Source organism: Ictidomys tridecemlineatus, chromosome 1, assembly GCF_052094955.1.
Source record: "Ictidomys tridecemlineatus isolate mIctTri1 chromosome 1, mIctTri1.hap1, whole genome shotgun sequence".
In the NCBI taxonomy this organism is placed as follows: Eukaryota; Metazoa; Chordata; class Mammalia; order Rodentia; family Sciuridae; genus Ictidomys; species Ictidomys tridecemlineatus.
The window spans coordinates 165,377,765-165,402,087 of record NC_135477.1 but is presented as its reverse complement, the minus strand read 5'-3'; the positions used below and the strand labels follow the sequence as shown (position 1 = coordinate 165,402,087).

The following is a 24,323-nucleotide window of genomic DNA, read 5'->3' as shown; positions in this document are numbered from 1 at the left end:
GACAGACTTGTGTCACAGCTTCAAGAGAGCCATGGCCTCATTTAAAATGCTATGAAAGAAGGTGACGGAAGCATCAGGTTCCTAGGCTGGTAAATTTTTATTTTTATTTCTCCACTGACATAGTTTAACCTTTACTTTTGGCAGATAACATATTGCTCAAATAAAGTGAAGGGAAGGGAGTGGGATGGGGAACAACAACAAGATCTTTTGGGAATGGTTTTGCTGGAGGAAAAACATACTTCCAGACAATCTTCCCACCACACTGTGTTAAACCAGTTCTGTATTATTGCCTAATACATGAGAGAGGTCTGCAAAGGCTGAAAGGGAATGGCACACTCCCTGTGAAGCTCAGGTGGGAATCAGAGTCAAGACATGGAATGTCACAATATGAACTCTAACCATCCAGATTTTCTTTTTTCTTTTTTTTTTTTGAGGGGCAGTGGATATGGGGGATTGAACTCAAGGGCACTTGACCACTGAGCCACATTTGCAGCCCTATTTTGCATTTTATTTTGAGACAAGGTCTCACTGAGTTGCTTAGTGCCTTGCTTTTTGCTGAGGCTGGCTTTGAACTCGCTATCCTCCTGCCTCAGCCTCCTGAGCCACTGGGATTACAGGCATGCACCACTGCAACTGGTCCATTCTGATTTTCTAGGAGAGCTTTAAAGTGTAGACTTCTAATCTGGTCTTGACTGCTGGGTGATTCAGTACATGATCCCAGGAATGGAGCCCTTAAAATACCAAAGTTTTAGGGGCTGGCATTGTGGTTCAGTTGTAGAGCACTTTGCCTAGCATGTGTGAGGCTTTGGGTTCAATTCTCAGCACTGCATATAAATAAAAATAAATGAATATAACCAAAGTCCATCAGCAACTAACTAAAAATAAAACATATTAAAACCAACCAACCAACCAACCAGAATCTCAGTCCCCAAGACCAATAGTGGGAATAATAATTGCATGTTGTTATAGGGTTTCTTGGAAGATTAAATAAAATAAATATACCTGGTATATGTTGACTGTTCAATACATGGGAAAATTATTATTATTATTCTGTAACTCCTACCCCTACCCAACTGATTCTGCCAACTGATCTTCCCTCTTCTGCTAACATCTTTCTAATAACAGGGTACACAGTTCCTATTGCGGCATCCATCCTCTGCTATAAATGAGACATGTCTCAGTGGCCTGCAGTCTTTCTTAAACTATACCCTCAAGTCATTAGGCTGTTCTGAGTATCGGCTATGCACCAGAACTGTGGAAGGATTGGATGGGGAGATAGACAGAGTCATGGACCTAGCTTTGGAAAGTTTCAGTGTTGGATTTTAGCAATAGATGAATCCACAGAAAACAGTCCCTGCCTTGGTTGGCTGTCCCCTCAGAGGACTCCAAAAGAAGCAGTGCCCAAGAAGCCCCCTGGTCTTTGAGGCCCTACATGATTTGCTCCTTTGATATCTCCTGGTACTGCCTTCCAGGCTTATTACCCCCTGAATCCTTTGAGCCTCCTTTCTGTTTCTGGAATGTTCTTAACGTGGAGCTACCTAAGAAATATCCTTTGCCTAGAATGTTCTTTCCTTACATTATGCTTACCACTTCTGTCTCATTCCAAGTATTTCCTCCTCTGCCAGTCCCTCTCTGATCATCCTCACGAAATGTCCATCCCTGCCCATACCTGCTACTCTTCGCCACAAGCTTAGTGGCATTTTCTCCTTGCCTCTTATGGTTTTCTGAAATTATTTCCATCATTTATCTGTAGACTTGCTCATTGTGTGCCTTTCCCCAACCTAATAAGAGCAAGGACCCTGCGGTATTTTATCTCCATTATTTCCCAGCTTCAGGCACGGCACCTGGCACATTGTGGATGCCCCACTAAGACTGCAGGGTATTTCTTAACACTATTAGAGGTTGGACCAAGTTCCCCCCAAGCCCAGACATATCCTCCAGTCTCTATCATATAGGCACAGACACTTTCCTGCCCAGGAAAATGGTTCCTCACCAGAGAGGGTGCCCCTAGGGGCACAGGAAGACAGAACATCTCTGCCTGAATGCAAACACTGAGGCCTGGCTGCTGAACAAATTGGTTTTGATTCCACATGGCACCTGGAAGCCAAATAGATTGTAACAGTGCAGCGGAAACTGTCCGCCACCTGGTAATGAATTAGTTGTTAGCAGAGGTAGCAACATTCGCAATCCCATTTGCAATCTGCAGGGCTCACAGCTGCTTCTCATTTTCCTAATGCAAGGGAAGGAAAACAAAGAAAAGATAAACCTGTGCAGGATAAGAACCAAGATGGCAGCAGCAGGGGCTGCTTGGAGCTCAGAGAGCATGCTGTGGCCTGGCTAAGAGGGCATCGTACATCCAGGTAGGCATCTGAGTTCACTCAAATCATTTTAACATCTATCCTAGATGATGTCACATCACGGTTAAGTGGGTTCAAGTACTGTCTCTTCCAGTTTTCACAGAAAAACTCTCTGACCTCTCTGTGCCTAAGTTTCTTCACCTGTAAGACAGGTATAAGGATCATAAATACCTCCCTGAGCTGCTGTATGAATGGGCTGATTCCTTTTACTTCCATATTTTTGTGCATTATGATTATGCGCAACAGTGGGAATGGTTGTTACTTATTCATACACATAACAACTCGTACACATAACTATTTAATTTGACCAATATTGTTTCCCAGCATTTTCCCTTCCCATAATTCCTCTACTGGTCTCCCTTCATATTGTTCACATTTTCACATTGTCCTTTTCCTTTTCCGACTCTGTTTTCCCCATATGAGAGAAAACACACAACTGTTGACTAAGTTTGATTTATTTGGCTTAACAAAAATACTCCCAAGTTTCAAACATTTTCCTGCAAAATGACATAAATTCATTTTTATTTATGGCTGTGTATATATACCACATTTCTTTATCTAAGAAATAGGTTGATTCGACATAGGATAATCCATTGGAGCTAAGCACATTTTTTAACACACCTTTTTGCTAAAATAACTGATGTCAATTATTATTATTACTGTCATCATTACTATTATTATCATTAACAGCAGAAAAGGTAGCATTTGGGCTCCCTAATATCCCTTAGGTTGGCACATCACAGTTTATTATCCTCTCTCAAATATGAGGGAACAAGGGCTGAGGGTGTGGTTCAGTGGTAGAATGCTTACTGAGCATGCTCCAGGCCTGGGGTTTGATTTCCCAGACAACACCCACACTCACACCCACACTCACACCCACACCCACACATGAGGGAACAAGAAAGTAAGGCTCATGGAGGAGCAGCACATAGCCTACGGTTACTCAGAAGAAGGCCTAAAAAATGCTCATTTCATTTTGTAAAATCCAGAGAGCTGTTCTTATCACACAAATGTTACCTCAAAGACAAGTAGAAGTTTTGGGAATTTGGGTATGCTGTGTCCAAAGCCCCAAAGCCTGCCAGAGTTTGTGAACACAATTACTAAATGCCTCTTTGGGATCCTGACTCTGCCATCCTACATGTTTCTCCTTGGCTAGAAGAGTTGCTTTCCCCACCCAGGGTCTTGTGTTCTTGTGTCTTCTTCCTTGTGTATTCAGCAAAACCAGCTCTGAAAACAGAGCCACATGACCCTCGTGAACACCTTGATGGGACAGGCCAACTCTGACTCTCCTCTGGCCTGTACTGTTTTACGTTCCAACCCTCTTTTTGAGAAAGTGTTTGAGATGGGAGCTGAGGCATTGGGGTCCCTCATGAGTTGACAGGTGACCTTCCTAGAGCCTGCCTTCAGAGGTCACAAAACTTGAGTCCCACAGGGAAAAAAAAACTCAGGGATCTGGCACCCATCATCAGGTGCTCTGCTGTGAAAACCCTCCTGGCACCTCCTTTCCAACATTCTGGAAAGATGCTCCCAAAGGGAAAGTACTGTCAGACAATATGAGTCAGTAATTCACCCTTTGAACTGCAAGCACAGATGCCTCTTATTATGAAACAGAATGACCAGAATAAAGACGACTCAGTCGAAACAAACAACGGTTCTCATTTACAAGGAAGAGGCAAGCATGATCCTAATGAGAAAATCTGCTGTAATTGCTTCTGTTTGCAGACAATAGCCGGTCCTCCATTGTTGCAGTCAGGATGCTACTAATCAAGTTCTCGAAGTGGAGAAACTCATTCATTCTCTGGGAACCAACTGGCACAAGATCAGAGAAGTCACTAAGAGAAGGTAGGGGCAGCAGAAGAGTTATTAGCTGACTGAGAACCTGGGCCTGAGCGAGGAAGACAAGACCTGGAGAAAGAAGGGGTTGAGGAGAAAGAAGAGCATCACTGATGACTTATATTCTGGATGGATGAGGTGTCTTTACTATGGCAGAGATATTAGAGGGCAGGTTTGGAAAATTGCCAGAAAAGCTGTCACCAACAGTCAGGAGACACAGCAGTGAACTATAGCTGAGAAGAGAAGGGAATACTTAGCTCAGTGGCTCTCCAAAGGGGGTCCTAGACCAGCAGCATCAGCAGCACCTGGAACTTGCCAGAAATGTAAATTCCCGTCCTCACATCAGACTGATTAAATTGGAAACCTGGAGTTGGGCCCAGCAAGCTGTGTTTTAACGAGTCCTCCAGGTGAGGCAGATGCACAGGAAACTCTGAGAACCTCAGTGGAGTCCCTCTGAGCTTGGACCCCCAGATGTGAGGATTAAGATAGTGGGGTTGCAGCTGTCTGGAGGCAGAGAAGCTGATTTACAGTTATAAGACCCTCCATGTCACAGAGTAATTTACACTCTTGGGAGTATAAGAAAGATTTAAAAGAATTAACAGTTCAGAGCACCCACAAAGTACTGATCCCTCTAGCCATTTCTCTGGGTTTTTTTCACTTAGTTACTCCAGCAGCTCTGTGGAATAGTGTCATTATCCTCCCTTTTTGCACACAAGGAAACTGAGGATCTTAAATTTAATCAGAGGAAATGTCAGCTCTGAGTTCAAAGCTGCCAATCTTTCTGCCTCCCTGCACCCTGTACCCATTTACCTTCTTTGTAATTTAGTGTGATCCTAGGCAAATAAGATCTATAGAAGATAGTGTATAAATTAATAAAACACACCCAGGTTACATGCACACATATGTATAAAAACGTGCTCTCCACAATAATATTTCTGCTGAGGAAATTTTGCAAAGTTGCCTTTTATTGTTTTCTTTTGTTTTGGGCACTAGGGATTGAACCCAGATGCATTTTACCAATGCATTATCTCCATCCCTTTCATTTTATTTTTTTATTTTGAGTCAGGGTCTTGCTCAGTTGCCCAGGCTTGCCTTGAACTTGTGATCTTCCTGCCAGGAAAATATTGAAAGACATTTCAGAGATTGATATAGGATGTTAATTTTTTATATACATATGTAAGGGTATTTTAAAACAGAATATCCTGCAATCTACTACAACCATATTTCATAATTCAGAAGGCATTCAGCAACAGAAAGAAAAAAAACACAAGCTCAGATTACTATAAACACACACACACACACACACACACACACACACACACACACATTGTGCTTCACTATATTGGCTGGATTTTTCTGATTTTTTTTTCCAAATAATAAAGCAGTGATTCCTTAACACAGAAACCATAGATCGGGGCCATGTAGACATTTCCTGAATCCTAAATTTCATTTTGGAGGAGCATTTTACACAACTTAGAATTCCTCTTTTTGATCCTCTCTGTCGTTGGTATAACCACAGCAGAAATTATGACCTCATTATACAGACAAGCAGAGGCAAACTAGCAAGTTTAGTAGTCAAACCTAGACCTGCTAGAGCACACCCAGCAACCTTCCCAGCACATGATGATGACTCCCATTTCCATAGGACTGTTTGTTTCCTGATGTTGAATGACTGCTGCTAAGTAGCTAATAGGAAAGTTGGCTTCCATCCAATTGTTCTATGTCAAGGTCACAGCTAACAAAGTTTTATCCATCCAAGTGCCAGTTTTGTACCAAAAGAGACTCTTCAATTTACTAAGCTGAATGTTTTATAAAGGAGACCAGGGGAGAGAGGGAGAAAATGGTATTTGGAGAAGTCCTAACCACACAGTTAGCCAGGAGAGAGGACTGTGGTTTGGGCTCCAGCTACATGGATAAGCACTGATATTTGATTTATGAAAGCTCATTGGTAGCTTCCCATGTTTTCATTTTCTGCCATATAAAACCTGTTTTAGCCTTGAGGACAAAAAGGGTGGGGGACACATATCACCCAGGCCTTGCCTTCCCACTGAAGGCAAACCAGCTGGAATTGATTCTAAGCAAGGAAACTGAACAGCCCATCCATGTTCTGCAGAAATTACAGAGGTTGAGACCAGCACCAAGCACTTGCTCAATGAGAAGAGCTAGACTGGGGTTTCTTAACCTCAGCACTACTGACATTTTAGAGCAGGTAATTCTGTGTTGTATTTGCCCTGTGCATTGCAGTGTGTTTAGCATGGTCTATTACTTCTATTAAAATGTCAGTAGTACTTCCCCACACTGAGTTAGGACAATCAAAAATGCCTCCAGTGGCCAGGAATGGCAGCACATGCCTGTTATCCCAGCAGCTTGGGAGGCTGAGGCAGGAAGATCACTAGTTCAAAGCCAGCCTCAATAACTCAGTGAGTTTCTAAGCAAGTTATCCATACCCTGTCTCAAAACACAATATTAAAAAAAAAGAACTGGGGATATTGCTCAGTGGTTAAGCACCTCTGGGTCAATCCCTGGTACCAAAAAAAAAAAAAAAAAAAAAAGCCCCTAGACATTGCCACAATGCCTCCCTGGGAAGGAAAAGGGGCAATATCATCTCCAACTGAGAACCATTGCACTATACTGAAAAGAAGATGGAAAAAGATAAATCATTTCAACAACTGGATGAGTTGACTCCTGTGTGTGGAAGCATTGTGTACATTTCTAATAAACTGCTAAGCTCTAGAATTCGATAGGTGATGTACATCCCACGGGCTGTACCTCAGTTAAGTAAATAGTGGAATCCTTGAGAGATCCTAAGCTGACATTGCTAGGACTGAATATGTCTCTTCACTATTTATCCAAGGACAGCTCTGCCAAAAGATTGCAAATATTTCTTCTGGACTTCTATCAACTATCAGGTAGGCTTAATGGGTGATCTTTGACTTTTAAGGCAATACTTCCCTCTGGGGACCTGTGAGATCTTAGACTATCAACTGAAGTTACAACTAGGAAATACTATTTTTTCAATGCATCAACAAAGACTGTTGGCTACCAATATATAAATAAATACCCAAGGTAATGCTAAACACAAGGCACTGGGCACAAAGAGAAAGTCAAAAATTCCCATCAGGAAATCCTACTTCAAAGAGTTGTCATCAACTTCATTTCCAAACCTAGTACCATTTAAAATAGCCTACACTAGACCAATTAAATGGACACAGATTAATTTGGTTCTAATGAGTTGATTTTTTGGAGTGCTCTGGTATAGAATTAAATGAATAACCAATGCAGGGACACTGGTCTAGAATGACAGAAAATTTATTCATCCCTTCCAGATGGGTTGCCTTTCATAGTTCTACCTGGAAGGATTTGTATATAGTCACTAGGGCCTCTTCTAAGATAGACTCTCTAAGCATAATCTGTAGGCTCTAGCATCACTGTCATTCAGGAAGTTTATTATCATGCAGATTTTTTAGACCTTTTGCCAGAAATTGTTTCAGTAAATCTAGATGCCAACAATCATCATGTTTAGTAGCCTTGCTAGCTTCTACATACTAAAACTTGAGAATGAATGCCTAAGACTTCAAAGAGCATCCCTTTCCAAAGCTCTTTATCTTCAAGGAACTTATAGCTTTTGGAGGAAACTAGTATGCAATAATGGTTGCTGGTGATCACTAAGAATTTATTCATCCAGGAACAGCTCAATGGAGCTGTCTGTTATGGACCAGGTACTGCTCTTGGCTCTAGGGACACAGCACAATAAGAATTAGTCCATTCTCATCACTAGACCTTGCTTTCACTTCTACCTTCATAATATCCTTAGGAGTTTAGATACAATCACTTCTATGTCACAATCTTGGAGCAAGAAGTTAAAGGAAGTGTGACAGGGTCTCAGGCCAGTAAATATTTAGATGGACTTCTGCCTGATGCTCTACTCTGTGTTCTTTTCATGTCACTAAGAATATGAGCATAAAAAATAATAGAAAAAAAATATGTCCAAAGTTGTCTGAACTCAGTGAGTCACCTACTTCCTGAATACTGGAGTTCGGCCATGGATGAAATCATTTCAGACTGTGGATAAGGAGGCTTCAGGGAGGAGATGATAAACTACATCATGAGGGATTCAGTAAAGAAAGAAGCCTTCATGGAGAGGGGATCACACCACAGGGACTGTGTTTATCAAAGAATGAGTTTGGAAGGTATAAGACTGATTTGGGGGGCAGAAAATAGGTTCTTCCAGCTAGAGCAGAGCCAAGGTGTTAGATAAGAATGGGAGAAAATGCTCCAAAATGGGTTGGAACTGAATGACGGAGCACCCTCATCCATAATGCTTAGAGGTCTGATTTGACTCCAAAAGGCAATGGGGAGTCACCAGAGATGACATGTTGAGGAAGAGATTCGTAGAACAAAGTGGAACAGGCCTAGTCTTTGAGATGGATCATTGGGAGAATTAGACCAGGAACAAGAGTGTCAGGTGAAAAATAGTTATGGGAGAGTTACTGTAGGAGGCAACTGATTAATTAGAATTCATGCTAACATATAAGGTGCTTTTACTATGTTTGAAATTCTGGTCTTAGTAGTTTATATGGAATAATTAAATTGACCCTTAAAAATCCTTCTAAGATAACATTTGGGCTATTATAATTCTCCAGGTATTCTTCAGGTCACATGATATAGTTACACTTTCCTACCTCCTTTGAGGTTCAGCTTGGTCACGTGATTGTGGGACATTGAATTGTGCATGAAAGTGATGCCTTTTACTTCTGGAGGTAAAGCCAGGATGTGGTTTACTATGCGTGGTTTCCCACCAGTGATCATGGAAGTATTTGTTAAGGTGACACCTCTTTCATCCTGGGATCCTGAGTGATCATGTGAAGCATCGTGCTGAACATGTACCATGAGTGAGAAATAAACCATGCAATATTTGCTTATTGCAACTTGAGGGCCACTTGTTACTGTGGCATATCTTGGCTTATTCTGGCTTATATAAACACTTACTGATTAGGAATATAAATTCTGCAGGCAAACCCTCTGAGTTCAATGTCCCCACTCTGCCATTTACCAAATCCAATAAATTACAACCTCTCTAAATCTTATGTACTTCATCTTCAAAGATGGGAATAACCATAGTGGCTACTTCAAAGGAAGGTTATAAATAGCACACCAATTTTACATGTGATGTTTTGTGCACTATACTAAACTTGTTATGTGTTACCTTAGTCCTCAAATAAACACTTTGCAAATGAGAAAACTGAGGCACAGTGAGGATTATGGCATTTGCCAAAGGTCACACAGCAAGTAAATAGTGGGGTCAGGATTCAAACTCAAGGCGTTTTAATTCCATAGTCTTACACTTATATGCAGCAATGCTCAGTAGCACTTAACTCCCAGCACACAGTAATTGGAGCATCATTTTCTCCATTAAGCAGGATAAGCATAGGTCTGAGTCCTGCAATCTTTTGAAGGGTGAGCCTAAAAAGCATTTCTGACCAGAAAAATAAATGCATTGGCTCTGAAATATTCAAAGCAAACTGCAAAATCAAATTAAAAATATGTAAATGTCTAGAAAACATGTCATTATGCCTACTCGTCCACAGCAATACCATTCAACTCATGCATAAATTAGATTAAATGTGAGATGTGGGTGCACCATAATATCTTGGATAAAATGAGGGAGATGAAACTTAGGAGAGTGCCTCGAGCCTACCAGATGCTTAAACATGACCTTCTGAATAGAGTTCGATAAGTGTTAGCCATCATATGTTTCTCAATTTTATTCTGAGCTTTAACCAACAGAGACACATCTGAAAGTGTTCAAAATTCTTCAGCAAAGCAATAATTGGTCCCCTGACCCACTCACAAATGGCTCTCCGCAGCTCATCCCTGAAGCTGGTCCTCTGCAGGCTTAGGACATAGCAAGAAGACTGGGATGCTTCTCTCTGCCCAGAAAGATCAAGTTCTCCTTGATCACTGGGATATGGGCAGAGGCTACAGCTCTGTGAAAGGTTCCCAGGCTGCCTGATGGCTGGAGAGGGAGTTAAATGCAAGCATCTTAGAACTTCCGCAGCAAGGCAACACCTCTGGAGTCTGCAGCTGACTGACATCACCTCTGCTCCCAGTCTCTTCTTCTCTAGCCCCTGATTCTCCCTTCATTTTGTGGCTTATATTAAATTACCCAGATAAACTGTTTTTTTTTTTTTTCTGAAGGACAGCTCTGTCTCTGAAAGCTTGACTTGGTGCCCATGTCTGTTGCTCAGCTTGGACTATAGTGTTAAGTCAGTGGATGGATCTGGAAACATTTTTCCTCCTAGAGGCCAAGTTAATGGCTTCTGATCACTCTGGTTCTATCTTTGGAATCACCCATTTCATCTTTAAGACTTACAGAGTTTTCACAGTAGATTTTTAGAATTCCAGTATACTGATTTAATTGTAATTGGCTCTGAGATTAGACAAATTTCAATTCGGATCCTTGTTTCACCATTTCTCAAAGGATGACCCCAGCAAGTTACTAAGCCTATTTATTTGTTTATTTATACTGGGGATAATACTTTAACCCTGAACCACATCCCAAGCCTTTTTCATTTTTTATTTTGAGACAGGGTCTCACTAAGTTGCTTATGTCCTCACTAATTTGTTGAGGCTGGCCTCAAATTTGCAATCCTTCTGTCTCAGCCTCCCTAGCTACTGAGATCACAGGCATGCGTCAACACACCTAGCCAAAACCTCTAACTTTGATCATGTATAAATTGGGGTCTAAAACATATCTGCCTCAAAGAAGATGCTTTGTTAGTAAATGAAATAAGCCAGCAAAAATGGTGAAGAGATTCATAGAACAAAACGAAAGAGGCCTAGTCTTTGAGATGGATCATTATATGAATAACATAACTGCTGGATAGATATTTGCTATTGTTATTATTAGTACTAATACTAATACTTACATTTGATTTTCAAGGTCCCACATGGAGTGTGGAATGCCTATTTCAGGAAGAAAGAAGCAGTGTTGGACAGATTGAGAGGTTTGCCCAAAGTCATAGAGAAGGGGAGCTCCTAGCACCAGACCCGGGAACTCCCATCTTCCAGTCCTCCGCTGGCCTGTCCACACCCCTCCCCCCTCCGTATCTACTGGCCTGCATGAAGATGATGCTGGTGGAATCCTTGTCCATTTCAGTAACATTTTTGTGGCCAGGGCCCCCTGTGTCCTGCCTTTGATCAGAATCAAATTTCTTTCCATGTTTCCAGCTCAAACCTCAGAGGACCACAGGGAATCCTAAATCTGGCAACTTTTGGACTGCTAAGCAATTTGCCTTTGTCCTGTAAGGCTCCACTGTGGGTTGGCAGTACATTGCTCAGGCCCCTCCTGAGAGAGCTAGCAACTTGTGGGCCAGCCCTTTGACCCCTGTGCCCTTTACATGAAAGAGAACAAAATCATGAACAAGTAACAGAATAAATAAATAAGAATGAAAGAAGCAAAGAAAATAGTGGTTTTTTGTTTTGTTTTGTTTTGTTTGCTAATGCAGACTAGATGAAAATATAAAGCCTAGGACCCAGAAGTTTTATTAAATTAATTGGTACTGACATTTATAGCTTACAGCCTGACCTAGTCCATCTTCCCAACACACATTAGCTATTATTATCATAAACCTGACAGGCCATGAGGTCTCAGAAGAAACATCTCTTCACTCACCAGATGAATACTCTTTTAGTCCTACACTGCATTGGAGAACTGGAGAGATTAGTAAGAGAGAAAAATGAAACAATAATGGAAGAATATAAGAGATTAAGAAGTGCAACATCCTGAAAAGGCAGTAAAAAATTTAACTGGCTTATTATTACTATTTTAGGATTAGCTCTTGCCCAATGCAATGAAGTCTGATGTGAAATATTACCAAACAACTGGCTGGTTGTGTTAGGAAGAAAGAATCTGGTGATGGCCTTCTGTCTAGGGTGCTCTTCCTTTTGCCTGGTGAATCATGGTTTCTCAAGGTCGATAGGGTCAAGGATTCATCTGACTCAGATCAGCCATCTTCACAGTGTCTGCACACATGGCAGGTCCTAGGGACAGAGTAACTGGCATATTGCTGTTATTGTTATTATTATTCAGGCCATACTGTGGCTTCCTCACTTCTGAAGCTGAAAACAGTCTATGCTCACTGAGTTTGAGCTGAGATTTGAGTTGGAGGACAAACTTTGAGTCCACTATGGGTCATCGGTTTCTCATTAGACTGTGGAGAGCGTCAGAGCAGTGGCCCTGTCTTGTTAATTTCTGTATCCTCAGTGTTGAGCTAACTACCAGGTACAAAGAGATTCATTCATTCACTCAGCTATTCATTCACCTGGATGATAAAGTTTTACTCAGCACTTAGTCTGTGCCAGGCCCAGACTAGATACTGGGGATACAGTGAGCAAGAAGCAGCACACCTTCTTCTCATGGAGCTTATGATAAGTGGGCGAAAGTGACCCTAAATAATACAACCATAGGCAGGCAAAGAAGTTATCATGAAAAATGCTATGAAGGAAATAAAAAATCTTGGAATGAAAGCACTTTGGGGTTTACTTGAAGTAGAGTGTTCATGGAAGTTCTCCTTGAGGAAGTAACATGTGAGACCTGAATAATGAGATAGAGCCAGTTGTGATGAGATCTATGAGCATTCTGGATGAAGGAAATGGCCAATGCAAAGGCCTGAATCAGGAAGCAATTTGGCATCTTTAAGGACCTGAAGGCAGACTTAGAAGACTGGAATCTAGTTCCCTGAGGAAAGGATAAGAGATAAGGCTGGAGAGGGACAGATTCATGGAGGGCCTCGGAGGCCAACATTGAGAGTTTATGTTTACTTTAATAGGGGACTGACATGTTCAGCTCAATATACTGAAAACGTGACCTCATCCCTAGGGGCTTCACCGCCTGGCATGAGTCAAGAGGGCAAGTTAGAAGCTCAACACAGAGATGTGGGAGAAGACAATGGTGTCGTGGGCCAGGAGGTAGCAGGGGAAACAGAAAACTGTATTTGGATCAAAACATACTTTGGAGCTGGCACTGACAGACTTGGACGTGGGGGGTTGGGAAGAGGAATGGAGGAGGATTCTGTGGATCTAATGAATGCATCTCCAGCTGTGATCTCTTGATAAGGAGCTGCCACAGACACTTAGCTTCCCATCTGCTCACTCCCATCTGTGTCCCTTCTCCAATCCCATCCCTTCCTTTCTTAGGGCCCAGGGGGTCTTTCCAAGGCTCCCTGAGGGTCTCTGTGCTGATTCCCAAGGCCAGCTGCCCAGCACTGGTGGTTACTGTCCCAGAAGCCCAAAGGTCCCCTTGGCCTCTAGCTAGGGGGAAATCAGGCTTCTGGGGGTTTTTAGCAGAACAGCCAGTCAGAAGCTAAGGTTTTTATTTAAAAAAAATTTTTAGGCAAAATATGGTTATGCATATTTCCATCAGTAGATTATTTTTCTTAGATCAAGTTCAGGCTTTGTGTTTCTGTCCTGCCCTCCCCCCGCCGGCCCCCGCAATCCCCATTTTTTTTTCTTTGCTTCCCCTCCATTGGCATGGGAATACAGATGCACCAGTTCAGGAAGGACCTGTCCACCCTGTCATAATCCTTCCCTGTGCTGCCCAACTGCTTTGACATGTTCAAAGAGCACACACTTTTCTCCTTGTGAATCGAGATCTGGAAGCTGTGGGTCTTTGTGTTTTCTCAGGTGGATGGGCTCTCCAGATCACCCCAGAGAGGGCAAATATCTAAGCCCAAGTCACACAGCAAGAGAGGACTGAGGACTCAAATTCAGATCCTTTTACATTGATGGAAAGCTGTGCGACCTTTCAGGATTTTACTAGGCCTCTTAGCTCATTAGCAACATTAGATCAATTGCTTTCTGTCCCTCCAATGTCCTCTTTCAACAAGTATCAGGTGAGATTCGTGTGACTGGCACATGGAACAACTAGTGAGCTTTTCTTTTCTTTTTTTTAATTCTAAGATGTCAAACAAGGGTCTGGCAGATAGATGTTCATAAACAGCAATTAAACTGATGAAAAGCTGAAGAATGTGGTTAGTATATTTATACCTTAGACCCTTCATTCACCTGTTCACCTACCCATCAGCCATCCTTCATATCCTGAATGTCCACTAAAGGTCATGCTAACTTGGTTAAAAAGGATGCATACTGTAGTCATGGGGAAATGTGGGATTCAGTAAGAAAGAGAGTATTTAAAAAAATAAAAGCTCATTTTTTTAAAATTTTTGACAATTACTAAATATAGGGCATGGGATGATGAGTTCATACATGGACACATTATGACACTTTATGGAAAGTGCAGATTCAGCTAATTAACACATCCTTCTTCCACATACTTATCAGTACTTTGTGATGAGAACATTTAAAATCTATTCTTCTGGTGTTTTGAAACAATATATTGTGATTACTCTCACCTTGATATGTAACAGATCAGCAGCACTTATTACTCTTGTTTGAGTCTTTGTACACTGGGACCAACGTTCCCCCTTTCTTTGCCAATCCCCACTGCACTTCAGCCTCTGGTTCCCACTGTTCTTCTTTATACTACAATGTTGACAATTTTTAGATTCCATGTATAAGTGAGATCATGCAATACTTGTCTCTCAGTGACTGGCTTATTTCACTTACCATAATATCCTCTAGATTTATCTGTTTTCAGAAATGACAGAATTTTATTCTTCATTCAATACTAAATAGTATTTCATTGTATATAGCACATTTTAAAAAAATCCATTTATTGACAGGCACTTGGATTTTTCCCATACCTTGGCTATTGTGAATAATTCTTCAATGAATGTGGACTGCAGAAATCTCTTTGACATGCTGATTTTAATTCCTTTGGGTATACACACAGAAGGAAGATTTCTTAGCTGTTTTCTCAGTGGATGGGCTCTCAGTGGAGGGCAAATATCTAAGCCCAGGTCACACAGCAAGAGAGGACTGAGGACTCAAATTCTGGATCATATGATAATTATGCTTTTAGTTTTTTTGAGAAACCTCCATACTATTTTCCAAAATGATTTAATTAATTTATATTCCTATCAACAGTATACAATGGTTCCCTTTCTCCACATTCTGTCAACACTTGTTATCCTTATTCTTTTTCCTAGTGATGTCACCTCTAGCAGATGTGCGTTGTCATGGTTTTGATTTTTATTTGCATATCTCTGATGATTAGTGATGTTAAACATTTTTTTTACAAATCCATTGGTAATTTCTTAGTTTCTTTTTAGAAATGTCTATTCAGTTCCTTTGCCCATTTTTAAATAGGGCTATTTGTTTTCCTGTTAAATGTAATCCATGTTCAAATTCCAATACCATTCTCCAAAAGAATAAAAAAAACCCAATCCTCTAATTTGTATGCAAACACAGAAGACCTCAAATAGCCATGGTAATCTTGAGCAACAACAAAGCTGGAATCATCAGCACTATCTAGTTTCAAAATATTACAAAGCTACAACAATCAAAATGGCATGGCACTGGTATAAAAATTGATATAAAGTATGAGCCCAGAGATAAATCCACACAACTGTAGTCAACTGATTTTACACAAAGGTGTCAAAATAGAGAAATGACACAATAGGGAAACAACAATCTGTTTAATAAATGGTGCTGGAAAAATTGACTATGCTTAGGTGAAGGGGATGAAATAGGAATCTTATCTTCCCCTTAGAAAAGAATCAAGTCAATATGGATTATAGAATTGGCCAAGCATGACGGTCCACGCCTATAATCCCAGGGGCTTGAAAGGCTGCGGTAGGAGGATCACAAGTGCAAAGCCACCTTCAGCAACTTTAAGCAACTTATTGAGACCCTGTCTCAAAATAAAAAATAAAAAGAGCTGGGGATGTGGCTTTATGGTTCAGCACTACTGGGTTCAATCCCTGGTACCCACCCACCCACCCACCCCCCAAAAAAGTAAGAACAATGATTTCTTGCACATGACCCACAGACACAGGTAAGGAAAGATAGTCTTATTAAAGTTTCATCACAAAATGTCAGCTGCTGATGCAAAGGTAACACAGTGTTGCTCCCTTGTGAGTGTGGCAATCGCTACCTGCCCAGAATAGAGGGTCTTTCCTGAGTTCCCTGGATTCTCATTTGCATCATGAAGCGATGAAGAGAGGCATAGGAGTTTCCTAGGTCAGCGTGGTCTGAGCCTGGAGGTGTGGTGCAGCATGCTGCTTTGACTGCCAGAAATGTTATAGCAAAGCAGAACTATGTGCACTGAGCATAATAGACCCATGTTTGCCATCGCACGAGCACTTTTTCATTTCACACAAGTGAAGACAATTCACAATAGGGGCTGCTAATGACCCTATATAATAGCTATAAAAACTGAAACTTAGAGATATTACATAATTTTGCCCAAAGGTGAGAAAGTGGCAGATGTAGAATTTATGTGATATTTGGCACCAAAGTCTGGGTTCAATAACCACTACTCTTTGTGATCTCTGTTCAACAGGGATACACGGGGGAACAGAGGCTGTGAAAGTTGTCAGGGTCACAGAGGGAAGGGGAAACAAAGACAAGATTAGCGACTCACCCAAGATCACAGGCTAATCAGTGCTGGAACCCAGGCTTATGCCCGTTTGTCCTATTTCCATCTTTCCTCTGGGACATGCTGTGGCTCACTGACTCAGGACAAATTAAGAGACCAAGATAGAGGGTGTCAGAAAAGTCAACCCTCCTCCTGAAGAACGCCAAATGCCCTGTGCATCTCCTCCCCTGTTCTGCTTGTGTTAGGTTTTCCCGGGGATCTGTGTTGGCGGGGGAATTCAGAGTATTTGTGGATAACAGATGTGCATATTTTCTTGGTCTAGTGAGATGAAGAGAAGTGGGAGGAGGCTGGGCACGGGGCCAGCCCTCAGCAGAACTGTCGAAATGCGAGGTCTGGTCTATAGGACTCCCTCGAGTTCCCAAATGCATACCCCTCCACTCTTTTCCTTAAGCGTCTGTTTGCATCCTATCCACCACTGATGTAGTTTTACTTATCATGGAGGAAGCAACTTAATGGTCAATTGTTTTAGTCAGCATAGGCTGCTGTAACAAAACACTTCAGAATGGCAATTTAAACAATGGAGATCATTTTCTTATATTTCAGGAGGCTGAGAGTTAGATACCAGGGTGCCAGCAGGGAGGGGGTCTCTCTCTTCCTGACTTGCAGATGGCTGCCATGTTTCTGAGTTCACATGGACTTTCCTCCATGCCCATGTACAGACATAAAGAGAGAGAAAGCTTTCTGGTGCATCTTATGAGGGCAATAATTATCTCATCATGAGGATCTACCCTTATGACCTCATCTAAACCACATCATCTTCCAAAAGGTCCCCCTCTCTAAATACCATCACGTTGGATATTAGGGCTTCACCGTACAAAGTTTGGGGGGGGGCACACATCAACTGATGCACAGTCCATGGATTTAGATGTATCTTTGTTGGTCCAGGCAGAATGGAGAGGGAAAGTTTGAATCCAACAGGTGACTATTAAGCCATGCCACAGATTATCAAGGCAAGGGTGGGAGAATTCAATACTGTAGAAGGGCTAGATTTCCAGCAGCCATGTTGACTGGGAGATGCCCAGAACCACAGAAAGGGAACCCTCACCACCACCAGCTGCCACACATTGGCCCTAGTGGTGGCTTCCTGCACCACAGAGAATAGGTACAATTCTTTTCCATGATGACTGTTTAGAAGTCTGGGGAGACTCACACTCACTGTCCTTCATTCTTAGCCACTCCACCTGTGCCTCACTAGAAATGTTTTCCATATTGCTGACTTTCTGAATTTCTTAATAATATCTGTGGGAATCCTAATCTTAGGATGCCTCAGGTAAAGACCTTGGGCAATATGAATTGTGCTGCCTCAGGGTCACAACAGGGTCTCCCCACCTAATCTTGTCACCCTCCCTGCTGTGTCTCAGCATCTCCTCCTCAAACCCTGGGTGCAACCTGGCTCTTTTATTTATTAACTCTGTGGGTCACATTTAAAATAATTTATTTCCACCTACCTACCTCTTTTTGAAACCAAATTGGGGATTTTATTTTATTTTATTTTTCCAACAGTGTGGAGTCTGGCTGCTATTTCTCAGGTGGACGTAGGAAGGTAGGTTACCCAGAACTGACTTTGTAAGGACAAGGAAAGGAAACACAGTAGCAAGGCCAGCCCGTGCCAATTTGGCAAGTGTTGGTCCCGCGTCTGCCAGTTCATTCTGAAATCATCAGCAATTCCTTGTTGTGGGTAAAACTGTTGGGAGGACTCGCTCCAAAATTTGATAGGGAGCCTGGAAGAGGGGCAGGAGGTCTTGCTTGGTGGTCAGAAGTCGTGTGGTAGAACCATGACCTGGCCAGTAAGGGATTGCAAACAAATCCCTCTATACTCACTGGGCCTTGGTTTCACTGTATGTATAATAGAATTAAACTAGACATTGAGTCTCGGGAGATATTAATAGACAACTCAGCAGAAAGAGGGACTATGGAATTTGAAAAAAATACATTCTCTACTCTCTTTTTAGAAACTAACAAGACACATTAGCATATTAAAAGTTCCTCAAAATCCTAAAGAATAGCACCCACCCTTCCTACTTTGTTTAATCCAGCATGGCTAAATTTTGGAGGCTGCAACCTGCCCTAATCATCCACATCCCAAATGAAATTTGTCAACATCCTCAGATCCTCAGAGTTCTAGTGGGAAGACCTCATCAACTGGAGAATCCCTAAGATCCTTGAGAACCAAGTCCCTTAGGGTCTAGCGTATAGACACATGGATGTTCCATGTCACTGGATGTCAGATAACTTTATTCTTGCCAAGGATTATTCTAGTGATTGCTAAATAAACCCCCTTATTGGGTATAAAGAGGAATTCTGGAAGATAAGCCTAAAACTTTACTATTCTGTCTCAGAAATACTTCTCCTTGGCTTTCAAAGCCTTCTGTAGTCCGAAGCCAGCTCACTCTTCCAAATGAATCTCCCAGAGCTCCCTGAAACCCTCGTGAAGCTCTCCAAATTCTCTATGTTAATTCTCCTCCACTTTCACAGCCAAAAAAAGAGTTCACCCCCCTCCCTTCCATTCCCATCTACAATTGTGGACAATCTCTGTTCACAACGCGCCCCTTGGCCTAGAGTAGACTCATGATCAAGGCAACATTAAACTAGAATCAACCTGGTCATCTTAGAAGAGCCAAGGAGTGCACTTCAGAAGCTGCCTCAATTACAAATATTTTATGAAAGTCAGGTTCTGATTAATCCTTTTGTCCTAAAATTCACTTTCTGAGAGCAGTTCATTCCTCAAACACTTTAGTCAACACTGTCCTATATTTCACTCCCGCAGCCACTCGCTATATATTTAGCTAAAGTATATTGCCTTGTCATCTCCAAATAAGTACTGGGCCAAATTTAAATTTTATTTTATGTTATTATTTTAAGGCAGCTGACTCTAAGCAAGACCTGGAGAACTAAAGAGATCTATCCTGGCAGATGGCAAAAGGAAACAAGTAGCAAAGTGGCTCTATTTTGGGGTTTTGTTATTGCCGTCATTTTCAGATCAAAGAGGATTTAGAGCTAGATATTTCCTAACTCAATTACGAAATCCCATCCAGAGCATTTTTATTCTCCATGCCCCTCATTTCAACAAGAACGTTGGATATTTAGATGAAGACTCTGGAGGGCAATTCCAAAGAAGTGTGCCATCATAAACAATCAAATTGAACAAACCATAATAGTTCCCATTTATTGGATACTTCCTCTACAACAGGTCTTATGCTAAGTACTTTCCATCTTTATCTCCTTCAATCCACAAAACTCTAAGAAGCATGTATTATGACTGACAAACCAGGGCTCTGAGAGGTTAAGTCAATTATAAAGATCAACCAGTATCCCAAATCAGGAAAGTGTGTAAGTCTTGGCCATTATACTACCCTGGAGATGACGTACTGAGCCCTTGGTAGATGAACCACAAATGCATATTATCTTGTTCTTCCACCCTCCAAGAGCTGAGCGTCTCAACAGTAGATAGGACATTGTCTTAAGTACAGAGAGTAGAAAATCTAAAGGGCCAATAAAAAGAGTACAAAAAAGGAAAGCTAATAAGATAAAGGAAAAAGGAATCAGCCATAACCAAAGGAATAAGAAGTAGCTTCACAAGACAAAGGAAACATCTGAGAATCCAAGATATTGTCCAAGTCCCATCATTTGTCATCTAGACCGTTGTAGGAACCTCTCATCTGGCTTTGCTGGGTCCCCTCTGTAGTACATTGGATTATCCTTACAGAACTGCATAACTACTCCCTTTGCAAGGTAACTCTGCCATTCCTCTCAGAAGGCAGTGTATATTTTCCTGCCCTAGGAGCTTAGCCATATGCCTTGCTTGAACCAGTAGAATATTACAGGACATGACATAAGCAGCAGATTTAAATATACTTGCAAAAGGCTTAGCCTCTTGTGCCCCTGTGATCCTCCATGGGAAGAATAGGTGCTGCTTCTTGATTCTCATCTATAAAACACTGTCATGTGGGACCCACCTAAACATGACTGAACATGTGGAGGAAGCATTAACATTTGGGGGTGAGGGTTCTGCCAGGTGGGAGCAGTGATGTGAGAACAGCAAAGCAGAGAGAGAAGGGGCAGCACTGGGCTGCCTGGTTGGCTGTAAGGTGTTAGCCAAGTCTCAAGAAGCAGGTGGATTGAGAGAATGTTATGGAGAAACTCGAATTCTGGACCAATTTTGAACCTCCAACAAGGTGGGGAGCCACACATGATATATATATATATATATATATATATATATATATATTATTTTTTAAATTTTTTTTATTTTTGAGACAGGTGATATTCAAGACTAGAAAGATTCTTCAAAGAATCACTCTGCCAGCTGTGAGGTTTGTTGATTACAGTGTGGAGAGACTGGTCAGAGACCTAAAGCCATCATCCTGTGTAAAAAGAAGGAAAAAATGGGGACAAATTAAAAAGTCAGAGTAGTGGTGAGACCAGCATATCTCACATACCCAGGTGGAGATGAGGACAGGACCTGCGGAATCAAGGAAGACACTTCTGTTTTGAGCCTGGATGATTCAACAGAAATAAAGTGAGACAAGAGCAATGAGCTGTCAGCACAGATGCTAAGTTCTGTTCTTGATATATTGAGCTCCAAATGTAAAGGCCAGAATCTTGGGGGAAGGGGTAGACACTGGGGAGAAAAAAAAAGGAACAAAAAGACAGAGAAACCCCCTTGGTGGGGTTTTGGAGACACAGCCTTGCGAAGCTAAGGGTTCTTGGGGAGGGGTGTGCGGACTCTTATAGGCCTCAGGCGACATGAAACAAGTGGAAGACAGTGGAATTTGCTGCTGAGAACCTGGTCTGTTAGAATAGACAAAATAGAAACCATATTTTAAAGTTTAGAATGATCTTGGAGTAAAGAAAGGGAAGCCAATCGTGCATTTTCAGGTAAACAGTGTTCCCGATTTTTCTAGAGTGCACGTGGACCCCGAAGAGCTTCCCATTCCCTCACACTCCAGCTTTTCAAGGTCTGAAGTGAAGGTTAGATGCAGGGCTTATCTTAGGTGTTTTCTGTCCTCCCTTGAGGCTGTGATACCTCCATTGCCTTTACCAGGTAAGTAGGGATGCTGGAGCTCCTCCCGTTTGTTCAAAGAGACTCTCCCCTAATTAACCACTTCAATTAACTAATGGAGTTTGGCACACAGCTTAGATGAAGTTCTTCGATTTAACATTCCTTCACACGTAATTTACATCTCAGAATCCTTTTTTATAATCGCACACTTGGAAAGGGATCTAGAAGCCTTCTAGTTTCTTCTCCTCCCCAGCGAAAGAATGAATATATATATATATATATATATATATATATATATATATATATATATATATATATATATACATATATAAACGTACACGCATATGCTCATCTCCTACTAGCCTCATAAGCAATAATTCTTTATTCTTTAGGAGCAGGACAAGAACTATAGTCAATTCCATCACCTCTCTGTTACCAAGACCCGAGCAAAGCTTACCCTCTGCCTGCCATGCTCACTTGTGTCCTTGCCCTTTGGCCATCGAGCCTCAGCAGCAAGTGCATCTTTGTTAGTCCTTGACTTCCCTGTGGAACAAAGTAGACAGAAGCCAGTGTCTTCCCTAAGACAATTGAGAGACTTAGTTTGCAGGGGATTATTCCAAGGTGCCTCACTCTCCCCTGCCTAGATCAAGATTTTCAATTCAACTTGCCCATGAGGCAGGTTTCTAACTTCCCTGATGGAGTTTACTGTTGCCCGACTTTTGTCTAAGTTTAAAATTCATCTCCTTGGAGAAATTTGTTTTGTCCATCTGACTGACAGCAGATTATCTTTCTCTACCGTAGTGACTATATCACTACATTCTATTTTCTTTCTGAGCCTAGTAATAATCCTTTATTTTTGTATTTGTAAGAGTATTTATTACCTGTCTCCCTAACTAGAATAAGACTATCATTTACCAGTGTTTCTTCTGTGACTAGTGATGTGTTAAACACACAGTGGTTGCTTATAATGGTCAGCGATTGCCGCAAAACAAAACAACCCCAAATTTGGTGGTGTATAACAATGAGCATTTACTATGGTGCTCATAGGTCTACAGGCTAGCTGGGATAGCTCTGCTGGAGACTTTAGTCTTTGGATTTATTGGAGCACTTCTTTGGTTTATATTTGCCTTTCTCCTGGGACCAGCAAGTTCTCTCAGACATGTTCTTTCCAGGGCCTTGGCTTGAAATATGTCTATTAATAACAAAGTTGACAAAGCAAATCATATAATGAAACAACATTAATGAATCAGGGGGGTATACTCTTCCGAAGGAGCTGGAGGGAGTGAGATGAGGAATTGCCAAATAATAATCTGATCTACTACAATACTCCATAAATATCCATGATTGACTAAATGAATGTCCTCCTCTGGATGAGTTGACCTTTTTAGCTAAATCCTTTTCCAGCCAATACAGCCTTGTGTCTCATCAGTGTTAGTTTTGAAATTTCAGTCCATCGTAAATCCATAACATAAAGTGAAAGAAGGGTGCCACCCTGTTGACCTTGGATAGGGATCAGCTTAAGATCTTGACCTGTTTAACAGAGGTTAAAGACTCCTTCATTTGGTCCTGGCTCTCCCTGTCCCCACCCTTCAGGCATAGGGAAGGTTTCATTCCTGCCAAAAACTAGACAGGATGGAACCAATTAGAAGTCTCTACCATCTGGTGGTGTGGGCTTATCAGATTTGCAGCCAAGATTCCCACTGGGCCTGTTAAAGAGTTTGTGCACAGTAGCTTGAGCGAGTTCAGCAGGAAATATCTTGGTCATTGGGGGAGAGTATCAGGATCACCAGATACCTTAAGTTGACAGCCTCAATACTCTGTCAGAGTGCTCTAAAGTGACCACATGGGTGTCCCTGGGTACCTCCTAAAATTTCCATGAGCACAGGTTTGTTAGCTGGGCAGGGATTCTCAGACTCCTCACAGCTTTGAGAAACTCATTGGCCTGAATTTCAAAGCTTTTTCCTGCCTTGACCTCTCCTCTGGCCTCGCCCACCAGAATCCCCTGTATGGGTTTCTCTTCCTGGTGACTCTTCTGGTTTTAGCCTGTTGACCTTTGTCTGCATTGGTTTAGCGTCAGCCTCTCTCAATTTCCCTTCTAAAGATGTACGGTGAGGAGACATCTGCACTATTTTGCCCACTGAGTGTGCGGCCTTCATTCTTTGGGTGACAATATTATCATTTCCTTTAGGAAACGATTCCACCCTGAAATCCACACAGTTTGGGGGAATTTAAATCAACAATCACTTGGTCCTTTTCAGCAAGCACACTGCAATCTAAGAATGATCATTTGAGGAAGTGGAGGCCAACTCAAAGTCCGTGTCACATTCAGAAATGGGCATGTGTCCTGGTTTTATTCAAGGACATCAGCTCCGGGGCTTCTGTGGAACTGGTAGGAAGGAAAAGTTCATGCTCCACTGTATTTTGAGCTGGGCAGGTAAAGGCTGTATGTGCTGGGCTCTCCTGTGTGACATACATATGCATGAAAATAAAACCAAATTAGAAAAAAACAGAGCTTAAAAATCTAAATGATGTACCTCAGTCATGACAATATCCTTCACATCCTTGAATCCAG

General features: G+C 41.7%; 1 protein-coding gene across 4 annotated transcripts in view; it reads right to left on the bottom strand.

The window, feature by feature from the left end:
- The window catches only part of Gria1 (glutamate ionotropic receptor AMPA type subunit 1), a 297,496-nt gene that overhangs the window by 259,864 nt on the left and 13,309 nt on the right, over positions 1-24,323 (bottom strand). The window contains exon 1 of one of the 4 annotated variants that reach the window (XM_078051360.1): positions 16,735-16,753. The exons of the other annotated variants lie outside the window; for them this stretch is intronic. The gene's annotated coding sequence lies outside the window, so the exon portion shown is untranslated. Of the gene's footprint in view, positions 1-16,734; positions 16,754-24,323 lie in introns of those variants that run through there. 4 annotated transcript variants of the gene reach the window in all.